The following is a 16,745-nucleotide window of genomic DNA, read 5'->3' as shown; positions in this document are numbered from 1 at the left end:
TAATCCATAGTCATTTTTAATCGATTGTGAAACAAAATCTAAACGACATAATAAAAATTCAACCGCACCACGGATTCCCAGACAGTCTCCCACACTGGTACTAGCGAGGCCTTAAGCTGTGTAACTTCTGCGATCTGACGAGGGCAGGCACATTCAGCTTAGAATGGCCATTGACATTGAATGCTTTAATCCATAGTCCTTTTTAATCGATTGTGAAACAAAATCTAAACGACATAATAAAAAGTCAGCCGCACCACGGATTCCCAGACAGTCTCCCACACTGGTACTAGCGAGGCATTAAGCTGTGTAACTTCTGCGATCTGACGAGAGCAGGGACATTCAGCTTAGAATGGCCATTGACATTAAATGCTGTAATCCATAGTCCTTTTTAATCGATTGTGAAACAAAATCTAAACGACATAATAAAAATTCAACCGCAGCACGGATTCCCAGACAGTCTCCCACACTGGTACTAGCGAGGCCTTAAGCTGTGTAACTTCTGCGATCTGACGAGAGCAGGCACATTCAGCTTAGAATGGCCATTGACGTTAAATGATTTAATCCATAGTCCTATTTAATCTATTGTGAAACAAAATCTAAACGACATAATAAAAAGTCAACCGCACCACGGATTCCCAGACAGTCTCCCACACTGGTACTAGCGAGGCTTTAAGCTGTGTAACTCCTGCGATCTGACGAGAGCAGGCACATTCAGCTTAGAATGGCCATTGACATTAAAAGCTTTAATCCATAGTCCTTTTTAATCGATTGTGAAACAAAATCTAAACGACATAATAAAAATTCAACCGCACCACGGATTCCCAGACAGTCTCCCACACTGGTACTAGCGAGGCCTTAAGCTGTGTAACTTCTGCGATCTGACGAGAGCAGGCACATTCAGCTTAGAATGGCCATTGACATTAAATGCTTTAATCCATAGTCCTTTTTAATCGATTGTGAAACAAAATCTAAACGACATAATAAAAAGGCAACCGCACCACGGATTCCCAGACAGTCTCCCACACTGGTACTAGCGAGGCCTTAAGCTGTGTAACTTCTGCGATCTGACGAGAGCAGGGACATTCAGCTTAGAATGGCCATTGACATTAAATGCTTTAATCCATAGTCCTTTTTAATCGATTGTGAAACAAAATCTAAACGACATAATAAAAATTCAACCGCACCATGGATTCCCAGACAGTCTCCCACAATGGTACTAGCGAGGCCTTAAGCTGTGTAACTTCTGCGATCTGACGAGAGCAGGCACATTCAGCTTAGAATGGCAATTGACGTTAAATGTTTTAATCCATAGTCCTATTTAATCTATTGTGAAACAAAATCTAAACGACATAATAAAAAGTCAACCGCACCACGGATTCCCAGACAGTCTCCAACACTGGTACTAGCGAGGCGTTAAGCTGTGTAACTTCTGCGTTCTAACGAGAGCAGGCACATCCAGCTTAGAATGGCCATTGACATTAAATGCTTTAATCCATAGTCCTTTTTAATCGATTGTGAAACAAAATCTAAACGACATAATAAAAATTCAACCGCACCACAGATTCCCAGACAGTCTCCCACACTGGTACTAGCGAGGCCTTAAGCTGTGTAACTTCTGCGTTCTGACGAGAGCAGGCACATTCAGCTTAGAATGGCCATTGACGTTAAATGCTTTAATCCATAGTCCTATTTAATCTATTGTGAAACAAAATCTAAACGACATAATAAAAAGTCAACTTCACCACGGATTCCCAGACAGTCTCCCACACTGGTACTAGCGATGCCTTAAGCTGTGTAACTTCTGCGATCTGAAGAGAGCAGGCACATTCAGCTTAGAATGGCCATTGACATTAAATGCTTTAATCCATAGTCCTTTTTAATCGATTGTGAAACAAAATCTAAACGACATAATAAAAAGTCAACCGCACCAATGATTCCCATACAGTCTCCCACACTGGTACTAGCGAGGCCTTAAGCTGTGTAACTTCTGCGATCTGACGAGAGCAGGCACATTCAGCTTAGAATGGCCATTGACATTAAATGCTTTAATCCATAGTCCTTTTTAATCGATTGTGAAACAAAATCTAAACGACATAATAAAAAGTCAACCGCACCACGGATTCCCAGACAGTCTCCCACACTGGTACTAGCGAGGCCTTAAGCTGTGTAACTTCTGCGATCTGACGAGAGCAGGGACATTCATCTTAGAATGGCCATTGACATTAAATGCTTTAATCCATAGTCCTTTTTAATCGATTGTGAAACAAAATCTAAACGACATAATAAAAAGTCAACCGCACCACGGATTCCCAGACAGTCTCCCACACTGGTACTAGCGAGGCGTTAAGCTGTGTAACTTCTGCGATCTAACGAGAGCAGGCACATCCAGCTTAGAATGGCCATTGACATTAAATGCTTTAATCCATAGTCCTTTTTAATCGATTGTGAAACAAAATCTAAACGACATAATCAAAAGTCAACCGCACCACGGATTCCCAGACAGTCTCCCACACTGGTACTAGCGAGGCCTTAAGCTGTGTAACTTCTGCGATCTGACGAGAGCAGGCACATCCAGCTTAGAATGGCCATTGACATTAAATGCTTTAATCCATAGTCCTTTTTAATCGATTGTGAAACAAAATCTAAACGACATAATAAAAAGTCAACCGCACCACGGATTCCCAGACAGTCTCCCACACTGGTACTAGCGAGGCCTTAAGCTGTGTAACTTCTGCGATCTGACGAGAGCAGGGACATTCAGCTTAGAATGGCCATTGACATTAAATGCTTTAATCCATAGTCCTTTTTAATCGATTGTGAAACAAAATCTAAACGACATAATAAAAATTCAACCGCACCACGGATTCCCAGACAGTCTCCCACACCGGTACTAGCGAGGCCTTAAGCTGTGTAACTTCTGCGATCTGACGAGAGCAGGCACATTCAGCTTAGAATGGCGATTGACGTTAAATGCTTTAATCCATAGTCCTATTTAATCTATTGTGAAACAAAATCTAAACGACATAATAAAAAGTCAACCGCACCACGGATTCCCAGAAAGTCTCCCACACTGGTACTAGCGAGGCCTTAAGCTGTGTAACTTCTGCGATCTGACGAGAGCAGGGACTTTCAGCTTAGAATGGCCATTGACATTAAATGCTTTAATCCATAGTCCTTTTTAATCGATTGTGAAACAAAATCTAAACGACATAATAAAAATTCAACCGCACCACGGATTCCCAGACAGTCTCCCACACTGGTACTAGCGAGGCCTTAAGCTGTGTAACTTCTGCGATCTGACGAGAGCAGGCACATTCAGCTTAGAATGGCCTTTGACGTTAAATGCTCTAATCCATAGTCCTATTTAATCTATTGTGAAACAAAATCTAAACGACATAATAAAAAGTCAACCGCACCACGGACTCCCAGACAGTCTCCCACACTGGTACTAGCGAGGCGTTAAGCTGCGTAACTTCTGCGATCTAACGAGAGCAGGCACATTCAGCTTAGAATGGCCATTGACATTAAATGCTTTAATCCATAGTCCTTTTTAATCGATTGTGAAACAAAATCTAAACGACATAATAAAAAGTCAACAGCACCACGGATTCCCAGACAGTCTCCCAAACTGGTACTAGCGAGGCCTTAAGCTGTGTAACTTCTGCGATCTGACGAGAGCAGGCACATTCAGCTTAGAATGGCCATTGACATCAAAAGCCTTAATCCATAGTCCTATTTAATCTATTGTGAAACAAAATCTAAACAACATAATAAAAAGTCAACCGCACCACGGATTCCCAGACAGTCTCCCACACTGGTACTAGCGAGGCCTTAAGCTGTGTAACTTCTGCGATCTGACGAGAGCAGGCACATCCAGCTTAGAATGGCCATTGACATTAAATGTTTTAATCCATAGTCCGTTTTAATGGATTGTGAAACAAAATCTAAACGACATAATAAAAAGTCAACCGCACCACGGATTCCCAGACAGTCTCCCACACTGGTACTAGCGAGGCCTTAAGCTGTGTAACTTCTGCGATCTGACGAGAGCAGGCACATCCAGCTTAGAATGGCCATTGACATTAAATGCTTTAATCCATAGTCCTTTTTAATCGATTGTGAAACAAAATCTAAACGACATAATAAAAAGTCAACCGCACCACGGATTCCCAGACAGTCTCCCACACTGGTACTAGCGAGGCCTTAAGCTGTGTAACTTCTGCGGTCTGACGAGAGCAGGGACATTCAGCTTAGAATGGCCATTGACATTAAATGCTTTAATCCATAGTCCTTTTTAATCGATTGTGAAACAAAATCTAAACGACATAATAAAAAGTCAACCGCACCACGGATTCCCAGACACTCTCCCACACTGGTACTAGCGAGGGCTTAAGCTGTGTAACTTCTGCGATCTAACGAGAGCTGGCACATTCAGCTTAGAATTGAAATTGACATTAAATGCTTTAATCCATAGTCCTTTTTAATCGATTGTGAAACAAAATCTAAACGACATAATAAAAAGTCTACCGCACCACGGATTCCCAGACAGTCTCCAACGCTGGTACTAGCGAGGCCTTAAGCTGTGTAACTTCTGCGTTCTGACGAGAGCAGGCACATTCAGCTTAGAATGGCCATTGACGTTAAATGCTTTAATCCATAGTCCTATTTAATCTATTGTGAAACAAAATCTAAACGACATAATAAAAAGTCAACCGCACCACGGATTCCCAGACAGTCTCCCACACTGGTACTAGCGATGCCTTAAGCTGTGTAACTTCTGTGATCTGACGAGAGCAGGGACATTCAGATTAGAATGGCCATTGACATTAAATGCTTTAATCCATAGTCCTTTTTAATCGATTGTGAAACAAAATCTAAACGACATAATAAAAAGTCAACCGCACCACGGATTCCCAGACAGTCTCCCACACTGGTACTAACAAGGCCTTAAGCTGTGTAACTTCTGCGATCTGACGAGAGCAGGCACATTCAGCTTAGAATGGCCATTGCCATTAAAAGCCTTAATCCATAGTCCTATTTAATCTATTGTGAAACAAAATCTAAACAACATAATAAAAAGTCAACCGCACCACGGATTCCCAGACAGTCTCCCACACTGGTACCAGCGAGGCCTTAAGCTGTGTAACTTCTGCGATCTGACGAGAGCAGGCACATTCAGCTTAGAATGGCCATTGACATTAAAAGCCTTAATCCATAGTCCTATTTAATCTATTGTGAAACAAAATCTAAACAACATAATAAAAAGTCAACCGCACCACGGATTCCCAGACAGTCTCCCACACTGGTACTAACGAGGTCTTAAGCTGTGTAACTTCTGCGATCTGACGAGAGCAGGGACATTCAGCTTAGAATGGCCATTGACATTAAATGCTTAATCCATAGTCCTTTTTAATCGATTGTGAAACAAAATCTAAACGACATAATAAAAATTCTACCGCACCACGGATTCCCAGACAGTCTCCAACACTGGTACTAGCGAGGCCTTAAGCTGTGTAACTTCTGCGTTCTGACGAGAGCAGGCACATTCAGCTTAGAATGGCCATTGACGTTAAATGCTTTAATCCATAGTCCTATTTAATCTATTGTGAAACAAAATCTAAACGACATAATAAAAAGTCAACCGCACCACGGATTCCCAGACAGTCTCCCACACTGGTACTAGCGAGGCATTAAGCTGTGTAACTTCTGCGATCTAACGAGAGCAGGCACATCCAGCTTAGAAAGGCCATTGACATTAAATGTTTTAATCCATAGTCCTTTTTAATCGATTGTGAAACAAAATCTAAACGACATAATCAAAAGTCAACCGCACCACGGATTCCCAGACAGTCTCCCACACTGGTACTAGCGAGGCCTTAAGCTGTGTAACTTCTGCGATCTGACAAGAGCAGGCACATCCAGCTTAGAATGGCCATTGACATTAAATGCTTTAATCCATAGTCCTTTTTAATCGATTGTGAAACAAAATCTAAACGACATAATAAAAAGTCAACCGCACCACGGATTCCCAGACAGTCTCCCACACTGGTACTAGCGAGGCCTTAAGCTGTGTAACTTCTGCGATCTGACGAGAGCAGGGACATTCAGCTTAGAATGGCCATTGACATTAAATGCTTTAATCCATAGTCCTTTTTAATCGATTGTGAAACAAAATCTAAACGACATAATACAAATTCAACCGCACCACGGATTCCCAGACAGTCTACCACACTGGTACTAGCGAGGCCTTAAGCTGTGTAACTTCTGCGTTCTGACGAGAGCAGGCACATTCAGCTTAGAATGGCCATTGACGTTAAATGCTTTCATCCATAGTCCTATTTAATCTATTGTGAAACAAAATCTAAACGCCATAATAAAAAGTCAACCGCACCACGGATTCCCAGACAGTCTCCCACACTGGTACTAGCGAGGGCTTAAGCTGTGTAACTTCTGCGATCTGACGAAAGCAGGCACATTCAGCTTAGAATGGCCATTGACATTAAATGCTTTAATCCATAGTCATTTTTAATCGATTGTGAAACAAAATCTAAACGACATAATAAAAATTCAACCGCACCACGGATTCCCAGACAGTCTCCCACACTGGTACTAACGAGGCCTTAAGCTGTGTAACTTCTGCGATCTGACGAGTGCAGGCACATTCAGCTTAGAACGGCCATTGACATTGAATGCTTTAATCCATAGTCCTTTTTAATCGATTGTGAAACAAAATCTAAACGACATAATAAAAAGTCAGCCGCACCACGGATTCCCAGACAGTCTCCCACACTGGTACTAGCGAGGCATTAAGCTGTGTAACTTCTGCGATCTGACGAGAGCAGGGACATTCAGCTTAGAATGGCCATTGACATTAAATGCTGTAATCCATAGTCCTTTTTAATCGATTGTGAAACAAAATCTAAACGACATAATAAAAATTCAACCGCAGCACGGATTCCCAGACAGTCTCCCACACTGGTACTAGCGAGGCCTTAAGCTGTGTAACTTCTGCGATCTGACGAGAGCAGGCACATTCAGCTTAGAATGGCCATTGACGTTAAATGATTTAATCCATAGTCCTATTTAATCTATTGTGAAACAAAATCTAAACGACATAATAAAAAGTCAACCGCACCACGGATTCCCAGACAGTCTCCCACACTGGTACTAGCGAGGCTTTAAGCTGTGTAACTTCTGCGATCTGACGAGAGCAGGCACATTCAGCTTAGAATGGCCATTGACATTAAAAGCTTTAATCCATAGTCCTTTTTAATCGATTGTGAAACAAAATCTAAACGACATAATAAAAAGTCAACCGCACCACGGATTCCCAGACACTCTCCCACACTGGTACTAGCGAGGGCTTAAGCTGTGTAACTTCTGCGATCTAACGAGAGCTGGCACATTCAGCTTAGAATTGAAATTGACATTAAATGCTTTAATCCATAGTCCTTTTTAATCGATTGTGAAACAAAATCTAAACGACATAATAAAAAGTCTACCGCACCACGGATTCCCAGACAGTCTCCAACGCTGGTACTAGCGAGGCCTTAAGCTGTGTAACTTCTGCGTTCTGACGAGAGCAGGCACATTCAGCTTAGAATGGCCATTGACGTTAAATGCTTTAATCCATAGTCCTATTTAATCTATTGTGAAACAAAATCTAAACGACATAATAAAAAGTCAACCGCACCACGGATTCCCAGACAGTCTCCCACACTGGTACTAGCGATGCCTTAAGCTGTGTAACTTCTGTGATCTGACGAGAGCAGGGACATTCAGCTTAGAATGGCCATTGACATTAAATGCTTTAATCCATAGTCCTTTTTAATCGATTGTGAAACAAAATCTAAACGACATAATAAAAAGTCAACCGCACCACGGATTCCCAGACAGTCTCCCACACTGGTACTAACGAGGCCTTAAGCTGTGTAACTTCTGCGATCTGACGAGAGCAGGCACATTCAGCTTAGAATGGCCATTGCCATTAAAAGCCTTAATCCATAGTCCTATTTAATCTATTGTGAAACAAAATCTAAACAACATAATAAAAAGTCAACCGCACCACGGATTCCCAGACAGTCTCCCACACTGGTACTAGCAAGGCCTTAAGCTGTGTAACTTCTGCGATCTGACGAGAGCAGGCACATTCAGCTTAGAATGGCCATTGACATTAAAAGACTTAATCCATAGTCCTATTTAATCTATTGTGAAACAAAATCTAAACAACATAATAAAAAGTCAACCGCACCACGGATTCCCAGACAGTCTCCCACACTGGTACTAGCGAGGTCTTAAGCTGTGTAACTTCTGCGATCTGACGAGAGCAGGGACATTCAGCTTAGAATGGCCATTGACATTAAATGCTTAATCCATAGTCCTTTTTAATCGATTGTGAAACAAAATCTAAACGACATAATAAAAATTCTACCGCACCACGGATTCCCAGACAGTCTCCAACACTGGTACTAGCGAGGCCTTAAGCTGTGTAACTTCTGCGTTCTGACGAGAGCAGGCACATTCAGCTTAGAATGGCCATTGACGTTAAATGCTTTAATCCATAGTCCTATTTAATCTATTGTGAAACAAAATCTAAACGACATAATAAAAAGTCAACCGCACCACGGATTCCCAGACAGTCTCCCACACTGGTACTAGCGAGGCGTTAAGCTGTGTAACTTCTGCGATCTAACGAGAGCAGGCACATCCAGCTTAGAATGGCCATTGACATTAAATGTTTTAATCCATAGTCCTTTTTAATCGATTGTGAAACAAAATCTAAACGACATAATCAAAAGTCAACCGCACCACGGATTCCCAGACAGTCTCCCACACTGGTACTAGCGAGGCCTTAAGCTGTGTAACTTCTGCGATCTGACGAGAGCAGGCACATCCAGCTTAGAATGGCCATTGACATTAAATGCTTTAATCCATAGTCCTTTTTAATCGATTGTGAAACAAAATCTAAACGACATAATAAAAAGTCAACCGCACCACGGATTCCCAGACAGTCTCCCACACTGGTACTAGCGAGGCCTTAAGCTGTGTAACTTCTGCGATCTGACGAGAGCAGGGACATTCAGCTTAGAATGGCCATTGACATTAAATGCTTTAATCCATAGTCCTTTTTAATCGATTGTGAAACAAAATCTAAACGACATAATACAAATTCAACCGCACCACGGATTCCCAGACAGTCTACCACACTGGTACTAGCGAGGCCTTAAGCTGTGTAACTTCTGCGTTCTGACGAGAGCAGGCACATTCAGCTTAGAATGGCCATTGACGTTAAATGCTTTCATCCATAGTCCTATTTAATCTATTGTGAAACAAAATCTAAACGCCATAATAAAAAGTCAACCGCACCACGGATTCCCAGACAGTCTCCCACACTGGTACTAGCGAGGGCTTAAGCTGTGTAACTTCTGCGATCTGACGAAAGCAGGCACATTCAGCTTAGAATGGCCATTGACATTAAATGCTTTAATCCATAGTCATTTTTAATCGATTGTGAAACAAAATCTAAACGACATAATAAAAATTCAACCGCACCACCGATTCCCAGACAGTCTCCCACACTGGTACTAGCGAGGCCTTAAGCTGTGTAACTTCTGCGATCTGACGAGTGCAGGCACATTCAGCTTAGAACGGCCATTGACATTGAATGCTTTAATCCATAGTCCTTTTTAATCGATTGTGAAACAAAATCTAAACGACATAATAAAAAGTCAGCCGCACCACGGATTCCCAGACAGTCTCCCACACTGGTACTAGCGAGGCATTAAGCTGTGTAACTTCTGCGATCTGACGAGAGCAGGGACATTCAGCTTAGAATGGCCATTGACATTAAATGCTGTAATCCATAGTCCTTTTTAATCGATTGTGAAACAAAATCTAAACGACATAATAAAAATTCAACCGCAGCACGGATTCCCAGACAGTCTCCCACACTGGTACTAGCGAGGCCTTAAGCTGTGTAACTTCTGCGATCTGACGAGAGCAGGCACATTCAGCTTAGAATGGCCATTGACGTTAAATGATTTAATCCATAGTCCTATTTAATCTATTGTGAAACAAAATCTAAACGACATAATAAAAAGTCAACCGCACCACGGATTCCCAGACAGTCTCCCACACTGGTACTAGCGAGGCTTTAAGCTGTGTAACTTCTGCGATCTGACGAGAGCAGGCACATTCAGCTTAGAATGGCCATTGACATTAAATGCTTTAATCCATAGTCCTTTTTAATCGATTGTGAAACAAAATCTAAACGACATAATAAAAAGTCAACCGCACCACGGATTCCCAGACAGTCTCCCACACTGGTACTAGCGAGGCCTTAAGCTGTGTAACTTCTGCGATCTGACGAGAGCAGGGACATTCAGCTTAGAATGGCCATTGACATTAAATGCTTTAATCCATAGTCCTTTTTAATCGATTGTGAAACAAAATCTAAACGACATAATAAAAATTCAACCGCACCACGGATTCCCAGACAGTCTCCCACAATGGTACTAGCGAGGCCTTAAGCTGTGTAACTTCTGCGATCTGACGAGAGCAGGCACATTCAGCTTAGAATGGCAATTGACGTTAAATGCTTTAATCCATAGTCCTATTTAATCTATTGTGAAACAAAATCTAAACGACATAATAAAAAGTCAACCGCACCACGGATTCCCAGACAGTCTCCAACACTGGTATTAGCGAGGCGTTAAGCTGTGTAACTTCTGCGTTCTAACGAGAGCAGGCACATCCAGCTTAGAATGGCCATTGACATTAAATGCTTTAATCCATAGTCCTTTTTAATCGATTGTGAAACAAAATCTAAACGACATAATAAAAATTCAACCGCACCACGGATTCCCAGACAGTCTCCCACACTGGTACTAGCGAGGCCTTAAGCTGTGTAACTTCTGCGTTCTGACGAGAGCAGGCACATTCAGCTTAGAATGGCCATTGACGTTAAATGCTTTAATCCATAGTCCTATTTAATCTATTGTGAAACAAAATCTAAACGACATAATAAAAAGTCAACTTCACCACGGATTCCCAGACAGTCTCCCACACTGGTACTAGCGATGCCTTAAGCTGTGTAACTTCTGCGATCTGACGAGAGCAGGCACATTCAGCTTAGAATGGCCATTGACATTAAATGCTTTAATCCATAGTCCTTTTTAATCGATTGTGAAACAAAATCTAAACGACATAATAAAAAGTCAACCGCACCACTGATTCCCATACAGTCTCCCACACTGGTACTAGCGAGGCCTTAAGCTGTGTAACTTCTGCGATCTGACGAGAGCAGGCACATTCAGCTTAGAATGGCCATTGACATTAAATGCTTTAATCCATAGTCCTTTTTAATCGATTGTGAAACAAAATCTAAACGACATAATAAAAAGTCAACCGCACCACGGATTCCCAGACAGTCTCCCACACTGGTACTAGCGAGGCCTTAAGCTGTCTAACTTCTGCGATCTGACGAGAGCAGGGACATTCATCTTAGAATGGCCATTGACACTAAATGCTTTAATCCATAGTCCTTTTTAATCGATTGTGAAACAAAATCTAAACGACATAATAAAAAGTCAACCGCACCACGGATTCCCAGACAGTCTCCCACACTGGTACTAGCGAGGCGTTAAGCTGTGTAACTTCTGCGATCTAACGAGAGCAGGCACATCCAGCTTAGATTGGCCATTGACATTAAATGTTTTAATCCATAGTCCTTTTTAATCGATTGTGAAACAAAATCTAAACGACATAATAAAAAGTCAACCGCACCACGGATTCCCAGACAGTCTCCCACACTTGTACTAGCGAGGCCTTAAGCTGTGTAACTTCTGCGATCTGACGAGAGCAGGGACATTCAGCTTAGAATGGCCATTGACATTAAATGCTTTAATCCATAGTCCTTTTTAATCGATTGTGAAACAAAATCTAAACGACATAATAAAAATTCAACCGCACCACGGATTCCCAGACAGTCTACCACACTGGTACTAGCGAGGCCTTAAGCTGTGTAACTTCTGCGTTCTGACGAGAGCAGGCACATTCAGCTTAGAATGGCCATTGACGTTAAATGCTTTAATCCATAGTCCTATTTAATCTATTGTGAAACAAAATCTAAACGCCATAATAAAAAGTCAACCGCACCACGGATTCCCAGACAGTCTCCCACACTGGTACTAGCGAGGGCTTAAGCTGTGTAACTTCTGCGATCTGACGAGTGCAGGCACATTCAGCTTAGAATGGCCATTGACATTGAATGCTTTAATCCATAGTCCTTTTTAATCGATTGTGAAACAAAATCTAAACGACATAATAAAAAGTCAACCGCACCACGGATTCCCAGACAGTCTCCCACACTGGTACTAGCGAGGCCTTAAGCTGTGTAACTTCTGCGATCTGACGAGAGCAGGGACATTCAGCTTAGAATGGCCATTGACATTAAATGCTTTAATCCATAGTCCTTTTTAATCGATTGTGAAACAAAATCTAAACGACATAATAAAAATTCAACCGCACCACGGATTCCCAGACAGTCTCCCACACTGGTACTAGCGAGGCCTTAAGCTGTGTAACTTCTGCGATCTGACGAGAGCAGGCACATTCAGCTTAGAATGGCGATTGACGTTAAATGCTTTAATCCATAGTCCTATTTAATCTATTGTGAAACAAAATCTAAACGACATAATAAAAAGTCAACCGCACCACGGATTCCCAGACAGTCTCCCACACTGGTACTAGCGAGGCCTTAAGCTGTGTAACTTCTGCGATCTAACGAGAGCAGGCACATTCAGCTTAGAATGGCCATTGACATTAAAAGCTTTAATCCATAGTCCTATTTAATCTATTGTGAAACAAAATCTAAACAACATAATAAAAAGTCAACCGCACCACGGATTCCCAGAAAGTCTCCCACACTGGTACTAGCGAGGGCTTAAGCTGTATAACTTCTGCGATCTGACGAGAGCAGGGACTTTCAGCTTAGAATGGCCGTTGACATTAAATGCTTTAATCCATAGTCCTTTTTAATCGATTGTGAAACAAAATCTAAACGACATAATAAAAATTCAACCGCACCACGGATTCCCAGACAGTCTCCCACACTGGTACTAGCGAGGCCTTAAGCTGTGTAACTTCTGCGATCTGACGAGAGCAGGCACATTCAGCTTAGAATGGCCATTGACGTTAAATGCTCTAATCCATAGTCCTATTTAATCTATTGTGAAACAAAATCTAAACGATATAATAAAAAGGCAACCGCACCACGGACTCCCAGACAGTCTCCCACACTGGTACTAGCGAGGCGTTAAGCTGCGTAACTTCTGCGATCTAACGAGAGCAGGCACATTCAGCTTAGAATGGCCATTGACATTAAATGCTTTAATCCATAGTCCTATTTAATCTATTGTGAAACAAAATCTAAACAACATAATAAAAAGTCAACCGCACCACGGATTCCCAGACAGTCTCCCACACTGGTACTAGCGAGGCCTTAAGCTGTGTAACTTCTGCGATCTGATGAGAGCAGGCACATCCAGCTTAGAATGGCTATTGACATTAAATGTTTTAATCCATAGTCCGTTTTAATCGATTGTGAAACAAAATCTAAACGACATAATAAAAAGTCAACCGCACCACGGATTCCCAGACAGTCTCCCACACTGGTACTAGCGAGGCCTTAAGCTGTGTAACTTCTGCGATCTGATGAGAGCAGGCACATCCAGCTTAGAATGGCCATTGACATTAAATGCTTTAATCCATAGTCCTTTTTAATCGATTGTGAAACAAAATCTAAACGACATAATAAAAAGTCAACCGCACCACGGATTCCCAGACAGTCTCCCACACTGGTACTAGCGAGGCCGTAAGCTGTGTAACTTCTGCGGTCTGACGAGAGCAGGGACATTCAGCTTAGAATGGCCATTGACATTAAATGCTTTAATCCATAGTCCTTTTTAATCGATTGTGAAACAAAATCTAAACGACATAATAAAAATTCAACCGCACCACAGATTCCCAGACAGTCTCCCACACTGGTACTAGCGAGGCCTTAAGCTGTGTAATTTCTGCGATCTGACGAGAGGAGGCACATTCAGCTTAGAATGGCCATTGACGTTAAATGCTTTAATCCATAGTCCTATTTAATCTATTGTGAAACAAAATCTAAACGACATAATAAAAAGTCAACCGCACCACGGATTCCCAGACAGTCTCCCACACTGGTACTAGCGAGGCTTTAAGCTGTGTAACTTCTGCGACCTAACGAGTGCAGGCACATTCAGCTTAGAATGGCGATTGACATTAAATGCTTTAATCCATAGTCCTTTTTAATCGATTGTGAAGCAAAATCTAAACGACATAATAAAAAGTCAACCGCACCACGGATTCCCAGACACTCTCCCACACTGGTACTAGCGAGGGCTTAAGCTGTGTAACTTCTGCGATCTAACGAGAGCTGGCACATTCAGCTTAGAATTGAAATTGACATTAAATGCCTTAATCCATAGTCCTTTTTAATCGATTGTGAAACAAAATCTAAACGACATAATAAAAAGTCTACCGCACCACGGATTCCCAGACAATCTCCAACGCTGGTACTAGCGAGGCCTTAAGCTGTGTAACTTCTGCGTTCTGACGAGAGCAGGCACATTCAGCTTAGGATGGCCATTGACGTTAAATGCTTTAATCCATAGTCCTATTTAATCTATTGTGAAACAAAATCTAAACGACATAATAAAAAGTCAACCGCACCACGGATTCCCAGACAGTCTCCCACACTGGTACTAGCGAGGCCTTAAGCTGTGTAACTTTTGCGATCTGACGAGAGCAGGGACATTCAGCTTAGCATGGCCATTGACATTAAATGCTTTAATCCATAGTCCTTTTTAATCGATTGTGAAACAAAATCTAAACGACATAATAAAAATTCAACCGCACCACGGATTCCCAGACAGTCTCCAACGCTGGTACTAGCGAGGCCTTAAGCTGTGTAACTTCTGCGTTCTGACGAGAGCAGGCACATTCAGCTTAGAATGGCCATTGACGTTAAATGCTTTAATCCATAGTCCTATTTAATCTATTGTGAAACAAAATCTAAACGACATAATAAAAAGTCAACCGCACCACGGATTCCCAGACAGTCTCCCACACTGGTACTAGCGATGCCTTAAGCTGTGTAACTTCTGTGATCTGACGAGAGCAGGGACATTCAGCTTAGAATGGCCATTGACATTAAATGCTTTAATCCATAGTCCTTTTTAATCGATTGTGAAACAAAATCTAAACGACATAATAAAAAGTCAACCGCACCACGGATTCCCAGACAGTCTCCCACACTGGTACTAACGAGGCCTTAAGCTGTGTAACTTCTGCGATCTGACGAGAGCAGGCACATTCAGCTTAGAATGGCCATTGTCATTAAAAGCCTTAATCCATAGTCCTATTTAATCTATTGTGAAACAAAATCTAAACAACATAATAAAAAGTCAACCGCACCACGGATTCCCAGACAGTCTCCCACACTGGTACTAGCGAGGTCTTAAGCTGTGTAACTTCTGCGATCTGACGAGAGCAGGGACATTCAGCTTAGAATGGCCATTGACATTAAATGCTTAATCCATAGTCCTTTTTAATCGATTGTGAAACAAAATCTAAACGACATAATAAAAATTCTACCGCACCACGGATTCCCAGACAGTCTCCAACACTGGTACTAGCGAGGCCTTAAGCTGTGTAACTTCTGCGTTCTGACGAGAGCAGGCACATTCAGCTTAGAATGGCCATTGACGTTAAATGCTTTAATCCATAGTCCTATTTAATCTATTGTGAAACAAAATCTAAACGACATAATAAAAAGTCAACCGCACCACGGATTCCCAGACACTCTCCCACACTGGTACTAGCGAGGGCTTAAGCTGTGTAACTTCTGCGATCTAACGAGAGCTGGCACATTCAGCTTAGAATTGAAATTGCCATTAAATACTTTAATCCATAGTCCTTTTTAATCGATTGTGAAACAAAATCTAAACGACATAATAAAACATCTACCGCACCACGGATTCCCAGACAGTCTCCCACACTGGTACTAGCGAGGCCTTAAGCTGTGTAACTTCTGCAATCTGACGAGAGCAGGTACATTCAGCTTAGAATTGGCCATTGACATTAAAAGCCTTAATCCATAGTCCTAATTAATCTATTGTGAAACAAAATCTAAACAACATAATAAAAAGTTAACCGCACCACGGATTCCCAGACAGTCTCCCACACTGGTACTAGCGAGGCCTTAAGCTGTGTAACTTCTGCGATCTGACGAGAGCAGGGACATTCAGCTTAGAATGGCCATTGACATTAAATGCTTTAATCCATAGTCCTTTTTAATCGATTGTGAAAAAAAATCTAAACGACATAATAAAAATTCAACCGCACCACGGATTCCCAGACAGTCTCCAACGCTGGTACTAGCGAGGCCTTAAGCTGTGTAACTTCTGCGTTCTGACGAGAGCAGGCACATTCAGCTTAGAATGGCCATTGACGTTAAATGCTTTAATCCATAGTCCTATTTAATCTATTGTGAAACAAAATCTAAACGACATAATAAAAAGTCAACCGCACCACGGATTCCCAGACAGTCTCCCACACTGGTACTAGCGATGCCTTAAGCTGTGTAACTTCTGCGATCTGACGAGAGCAGGCACATTCAGCTTAGAATGGCCATTGACATTAAATGCTTTAATCCA

The 16,745-nt window shown here is 41.9% G+C and overlaps 81 pseudogenes; all 81 read right to left on the bottom strand.

Moving 5' to 3' along the window:
- Positions 1–56: 56 nt before the first annotated feature.
- LOC142669823 (5S ribosomal RNA) lies at positions 57–175 on the bottom strand (annotated as a pseudogene).
- Positions 176–242: 67 nt separating this feature from the next.
- On the bottom strand, positions 243–361 carry LOC142670203 (5S ribosomal RNA; annotated as a pseudogene).
- A 67-nt stretch (positions 362–428) lies between these two features.
- Positions 429–547, bottom strand: LOC142670172 (5S ribosomal RNA; annotated as a pseudogene).
- Positions 548–614: 67 nt separating this feature from the next.
- On the bottom strand, positions 615–733 carry LOC142669876 (5S ribosomal RNA; annotated as a pseudogene).
- A 67-nt stretch (positions 734–800) lies between these two features.
- Positions 801–919, bottom strand: LOC142669121 (5S ribosomal RNA; annotated as a pseudogene).
- A 67-nt stretch (positions 920–986) lies between these two features.
- Positions 987–1,105, bottom strand: LOC142669181 (5S ribosomal RNA; annotated as a pseudogene).
- Positions 1,106–1,172: 67 nt separating this feature from the next.
- LOC142669854 (5S ribosomal RNA) lies at positions 1,173–1,291 on the bottom strand (annotated as a pseudogene).
- Positions 1,292–1,358: 67 nt separating this feature from the next.
- LOC142669982 (5S ribosomal RNA) lies at positions 1,359–1,477 on the bottom strand (annotated as a pseudogene).
- Positions 1,478–1,544: 67 nt separating this feature from the next.
- Positions 1,545–1,663, bottom strand: LOC142669226 (5S ribosomal RNA; annotated as a pseudogene).
- Positions 1,664–1,730: 67 nt separating this feature from the next.
- LOC142670256 (5S ribosomal RNA) lies at positions 1,731–1,849 on the bottom strand (annotated as a pseudogene).
- A 67-nt stretch (positions 1,850–1,916) lies between these two features.
- On the bottom strand, positions 1,917–2,035 carry LOC142669829 (5S ribosomal RNA; annotated as a pseudogene).
- A 67-nt stretch (positions 2,036–2,102) lies between these two features.
- On the bottom strand, positions 2,103–2,221 carry LOC142669382 (5S ribosomal RNA; annotated as a pseudogene).
- A 67-nt stretch (positions 2,222–2,288) lies between these two features.
- On the bottom strand, positions 2,289–2,407 carry LOC142669798 (5S ribosomal RNA; annotated as a pseudogene).
- Positions 2,408–2,474: 67 nt separating this feature from the next.
- Positions 2,475–2,593, bottom strand: LOC142670345 (5S ribosomal RNA; annotated as a pseudogene).
- A 67-nt stretch (positions 2,594–2,660) lies between these two features.
- On the bottom strand, positions 2,661–2,779 carry LOC142670463 (5S ribosomal RNA; annotated as a pseudogene).
- A 67-nt stretch (positions 2,780–2,846) lies between these two features.
- Positions 2,847–2,965, bottom strand: LOC142670493 (5S ribosomal RNA; annotated as a pseudogene).
- Positions 2,966–3,032: 67 nt separating this feature from the next.
- On the bottom strand, positions 3,033–3,151 carry LOC142669236 (5S ribosomal RNA; annotated as a pseudogene).
- A 67-nt stretch (positions 3,152–3,218) lies between these two features.
- LOC142669843 (5S ribosomal RNA) lies at positions 3,219–3,337 on the bottom strand (annotated as a pseudogene).
- A 67-nt stretch (positions 3,338–3,404) lies between these two features.
- LOC142669768 (5S ribosomal RNA) lies at positions 3,405–3,523 on the bottom strand (annotated as a pseudogene).
- A 67-nt stretch (positions 3,524–3,590) lies between these two features.
- Positions 3,591–3,709, bottom strand: LOC142670538 (5S ribosomal RNA; annotated as a pseudogene).
- Positions 3,710–3,776: 67 nt separating this feature from the next.
- LOC142670344 (5S ribosomal RNA) lies at positions 3,777–3,895 on the bottom strand (annotated as a pseudogene).
- A 67-nt stretch (positions 3,896–3,962) lies between these two features.
- LOC142670343 (5S ribosomal RNA) lies at positions 3,963–4,081 on the bottom strand (annotated as a pseudogene).
- Positions 4,082–4,148: 67 nt separating this feature from the next.
- LOC142670620 (5S ribosomal RNA) lies at positions 4,149–4,267 on the bottom strand (annotated as a pseudogene).
- A 253-nt stretch (positions 4,268–4,520) lies between these two features.
- LOC142670653 (5S ribosomal RNA) lies at positions 4,521–4,639 on the bottom strand (annotated as a pseudogene).
- A 253-nt stretch (positions 4,640–4,892) lies between these two features.
- On the bottom strand, positions 4,893–5,011 carry LOC142669262 (5S ribosomal RNA; annotated as a pseudogene).
- A 67-nt stretch (positions 5,012–5,078) lies between these two features.
- LOC142670663 (5S ribosomal RNA) lies at positions 5,079–5,197 on the bottom strand (annotated as a pseudogene).
- Positions 5,198–5,264: 67 nt separating this feature from the next.
- Positions 5,265–5,383, bottom strand: LOC142670641 (5S ribosomal RNA; annotated as a pseudogene).
- Positions 5,384–5,449: 66 nt separating this feature from the next.
- On the bottom strand, positions 5,450–5,568 carry LOC142669609 (5S ribosomal RNA; annotated as a pseudogene).
- A 67-nt stretch (positions 5,569–5,635) lies between these two features.
- LOC142670114 (5S ribosomal RNA) lies at positions 5,636–5,754 on the bottom strand (annotated as a pseudogene).
- A 67-nt stretch (positions 5,755–5,821) lies between these two features.
- On the bottom strand, positions 5,822–5,940 carry LOC142669232 (5S ribosomal RNA; annotated as a pseudogene).
- Positions 5,941–6,007: 67 nt separating this feature from the next.
- LOC142670462 (5S ribosomal RNA) lies at positions 6,008–6,126 on the bottom strand (annotated as a pseudogene).
- Positions 6,127–6,193: 67 nt separating this feature from the next.
- Positions 6,194–6,312, bottom strand: LOC142669475 (5S ribosomal RNA; annotated as a pseudogene).
- Positions 6,313–6,379: 67 nt separating this feature from the next.
- LOC142669836 (5S ribosomal RNA) lies at positions 6,380–6,498 on the bottom strand (annotated as a pseudogene).
- Positions 6,499–6,565: 67 nt separating this feature from the next.
- On the bottom strand, positions 6,566–6,684 carry LOC142670012 (5S ribosomal RNA; annotated as a pseudogene).
- A 67-nt stretch (positions 6,685–6,751) lies between these two features.
- LOC142670201 (5S ribosomal RNA) lies at positions 6,752–6,870 on the bottom strand (annotated as a pseudogene).
- A 67-nt stretch (positions 6,871–6,937) lies between these two features.
- LOC142670171 (5S ribosomal RNA) lies at positions 6,938–7,056 on the bottom strand (annotated as a pseudogene).
- A 67-nt stretch (positions 7,057–7,123) lies between these two features.
- Positions 7,124–7,242, bottom strand: LOC142669373 (5S ribosomal RNA; annotated as a pseudogene).
- A 253-nt stretch (positions 7,243–7,495) lies between these two features.
- On the bottom strand, positions 7,496–7,614 carry LOC142670652 (5S ribosomal RNA; annotated as a pseudogene).
- A 67-nt stretch (positions 7,615–7,681) lies between these two features.
- LOC142670130 (5S ribosomal RNA) lies at positions 7,682–7,800 on the bottom strand (annotated as a pseudogene).
- A 67-nt stretch (positions 7,801–7,867) lies between these two features.
- Positions 7,868–7,986, bottom strand: LOC142670613 (5S ribosomal RNA; annotated as a pseudogene).
- A 67-nt stretch (positions 7,987–8,053) lies between these two features.
- LOC142670558 (5S ribosomal RNA) lies at positions 8,054–8,172 on the bottom strand (annotated as a pseudogene).
- A 67-nt stretch (positions 8,173–8,239) lies between these two features.
- On the bottom strand, positions 8,240–8,358 carry LOC142669075 (5S ribosomal RNA; annotated as a pseudogene).
- A 66-nt stretch (positions 8,359–8,424) lies between these two features.
- LOC142669608 (5S ribosomal RNA) lies at positions 8,425–8,543 on the bottom strand (annotated as a pseudogene).
- Positions 8,544–8,610: 67 nt separating this feature from the next.
- Positions 8,611–8,729, bottom strand: LOC142669797 (5S ribosomal RNA; annotated as a pseudogene).
- A 67-nt stretch (positions 8,730–8,796) lies between these two features.
- Positions 8,797–8,915, bottom strand: LOC142670342 (5S ribosomal RNA; annotated as a pseudogene).
- A 67-nt stretch (positions 8,916–8,982) lies between these two features.
- On the bottom strand, positions 8,983–9,101 carry LOC142670461 (5S ribosomal RNA; annotated as a pseudogene).
- Positions 9,102–9,168: 67 nt separating this feature from the next.
- Positions 9,169–9,287, bottom strand: LOC142669474 (5S ribosomal RNA; annotated as a pseudogene).
- A 67-nt stretch (positions 9,288–9,354) lies between these two features.
- On the bottom strand, positions 9,355–9,473 carry LOC142669835 (5S ribosomal RNA; annotated as a pseudogene).
- Positions 9,474–9,726: 253 nt separating this feature from the next.
- On the bottom strand, positions 9,727–9,845 carry LOC142670200 (5S ribosomal RNA; annotated as a pseudogene).
- Positions 9,846–9,912: 67 nt separating this feature from the next.
- LOC142670168 (5S ribosomal RNA) lies at positions 9,913–10,031 on the bottom strand (annotated as a pseudogene).
- Positions 10,032–10,098: 67 nt separating this feature from the next.
- Positions 10,099–10,217, bottom strand: LOC142669370 (5S ribosomal RNA; annotated as a pseudogene).
- A 67-nt stretch (positions 10,218–10,284) lies between these two features.
- LOC142670460 (5S ribosomal RNA) lies at positions 10,285–10,403 on the bottom strand (annotated as a pseudogene).
- A 67-nt stretch (positions 10,404–10,470) lies between these two features.
- LOC142670722 (5S ribosomal RNA) lies at positions 10,471–10,589 on the bottom strand (annotated as a pseudogene).
- A 253-nt stretch (positions 10,590–10,842) lies between these two features.
- Positions 10,843–10,961, bottom strand: LOC142670601 (5S ribosomal RNA; annotated as a pseudogene).
- A 67-nt stretch (positions 10,962–11,028) lies between these two features.
- LOC142670094 (5S ribosomal RNA) lies at positions 11,029–11,147 on the bottom strand (annotated as a pseudogene).
- A 67-nt stretch (positions 11,148–11,214) lies between these two features.
- LOC142669059 (5S ribosomal RNA) lies at positions 11,215–11,333 on the bottom strand (annotated as a pseudogene).
- A 67-nt stretch (positions 11,334–11,400) lies between these two features.
- On the bottom strand, positions 11,401–11,519 carry LOC142669362 (5S ribosomal RNA; annotated as a pseudogene).
- A 67-nt stretch (positions 11,520–11,586) lies between these two features.
- On the bottom strand, positions 11,587–11,705 carry LOC142670151 (5S ribosomal RNA; annotated as a pseudogene).
- A 67-nt stretch (positions 11,706–11,772) lies between these two features.
- Positions 11,773–11,891, bottom strand: LOC142669287 (5S ribosomal RNA; annotated as a pseudogene).
- Positions 11,892–11,958: 67 nt separating this feature from the next.
- Positions 11,959–12,077, bottom strand: LOC142669473 (5S ribosomal RNA; annotated as a pseudogene).
- A 67-nt stretch (positions 12,078–12,144) lies between these two features.
- On the bottom strand, positions 12,145–12,263 carry LOC142669868 (5S ribosomal RNA; annotated as a pseudogene).
- Positions 12,264–12,330: 67 nt separating this feature from the next.
- Positions 12,331–12,449, bottom strand: LOC142670458 (5S ribosomal RNA; annotated as a pseudogene).
- A 67-nt stretch (positions 12,450–12,516) lies between these two features.
- On the bottom strand, positions 12,517–12,635 carry LOC142670393 (5S ribosomal RNA; annotated as a pseudogene).
- Positions 12,636–12,702: 67 nt separating this feature from the next.
- Positions 12,703–12,821, bottom strand: LOC142670403 (5S ribosomal RNA; annotated as a pseudogene).
- A 67-nt stretch (positions 12,822–12,888) lies between these two features.
- On the bottom strand, positions 12,889–13,007 carry LOC142670648 (5S ribosomal RNA; annotated as a pseudogene).
- A 67-nt stretch (positions 13,008–13,074) lies between these two features.
- Positions 13,075–13,193, bottom strand: LOC142669120 (5S ribosomal RNA; annotated as a pseudogene).
- Positions 13,194–13,260: 67 nt separating this feature from the next.
- On the bottom strand, positions 13,261–13,379 carry LOC142670122 (5S ribosomal RNA; annotated as a pseudogene).
- Positions 13,380–13,446: 67 nt separating this feature from the next.
- On the bottom strand, positions 13,447–13,565 carry LOC142670716 (5S ribosomal RNA; annotated as a pseudogene).
- Positions 13,566–13,632: 67 nt separating this feature from the next.
- Positions 13,633–13,751, bottom strand: LOC142670594 (5S ribosomal RNA; annotated as a pseudogene).
- A 67-nt stretch (positions 13,752–13,818) lies between these two features.
- On the bottom strand, positions 13,819–13,937 carry LOC142669694 (5S ribosomal RNA; annotated as a pseudogene).
- Positions 13,938–14,190: 253 nt separating this feature from the next.
- On the bottom strand, positions 14,191–14,309 carry LOC142669890 (5S ribosomal RNA; annotated as a pseudogene).
- Positions 14,310–14,562: 253 nt separating this feature from the next.
- Positions 14,563–14,681, bottom strand: LOC142669650 (5S ribosomal RNA; annotated as a pseudogene).
- A 67-nt stretch (positions 14,682–14,748) lies between these two features.
- LOC142669243 (5S ribosomal RNA) lies at positions 14,749–14,867 on the bottom strand (annotated as a pseudogene).
- A 67-nt stretch (positions 14,868–14,934) lies between these two features.
- LOC142669329 (5S ribosomal RNA) lies at positions 14,935–15,053 on the bottom strand (annotated as a pseudogene).
- Positions 15,054–15,120: 67 nt separating this feature from the next.
- LOC142670129 (5S ribosomal RNA) lies at positions 15,121–15,239 on the bottom strand (annotated as a pseudogene).
- Positions 15,240–15,306: 67 nt separating this feature from the next.
- LOC142670523 (5S ribosomal RNA) lies at positions 15,307–15,425 on the bottom strand (annotated as a pseudogene).
- A 67-nt stretch (positions 15,426–15,492) lies between these two features.
- LOC142669074 (5S ribosomal RNA) lies at positions 15,493–15,611 on the bottom strand (annotated as a pseudogene).
- Positions 15,612–15,677: 66 nt separating this feature from the next.
- LOC142669607 (5S ribosomal RNA) lies at positions 15,678–15,796 on the bottom strand (annotated as a pseudogene).
- A 440-nt stretch (positions 15,797–16,236) lies between these two features.
- LOC142669337 (5S ribosomal RNA) lies at positions 16,237–16,355 on the bottom strand (annotated as a pseudogene).
- A 67-nt stretch (positions 16,356–16,422) lies between these two features.
- On the bottom strand, positions 16,423–16,541 carry LOC142669327 (5S ribosomal RNA; annotated as a pseudogene).
- Positions 16,542–16,608: 67 nt separating this feature from the next.
- LOC142669349 (5S ribosomal RNA) lies at positions 16,609–16,727 on the bottom strand (annotated as a pseudogene).
- Positions 16,728–16,745: the final 18 nt, after the last annotated feature.

The sequence above is a fragment of the Rhinoderma darwinii genome, assembly GCF_050947455.1.
Source record: "Rhinoderma darwinii isolate aRhiDar2 chromosome 1 unlocalized genomic scaffold, aRhiDar2.hap1 SUPER_1_unloc_15, whole genome shotgun sequence".
Classification (NCBI taxonomy): domain Eukaryota; kingdom Metazoa; phylum Chordata; class Amphibia; order Anura; family Rhinodermatidae; genus Rhinoderma; species Rhinoderma darwinii.
The sequence above is the reverse complement of the archived record's forward strand: the minus strand, read 5'-3'. Positions and strand labels throughout refer to the sequence as shown.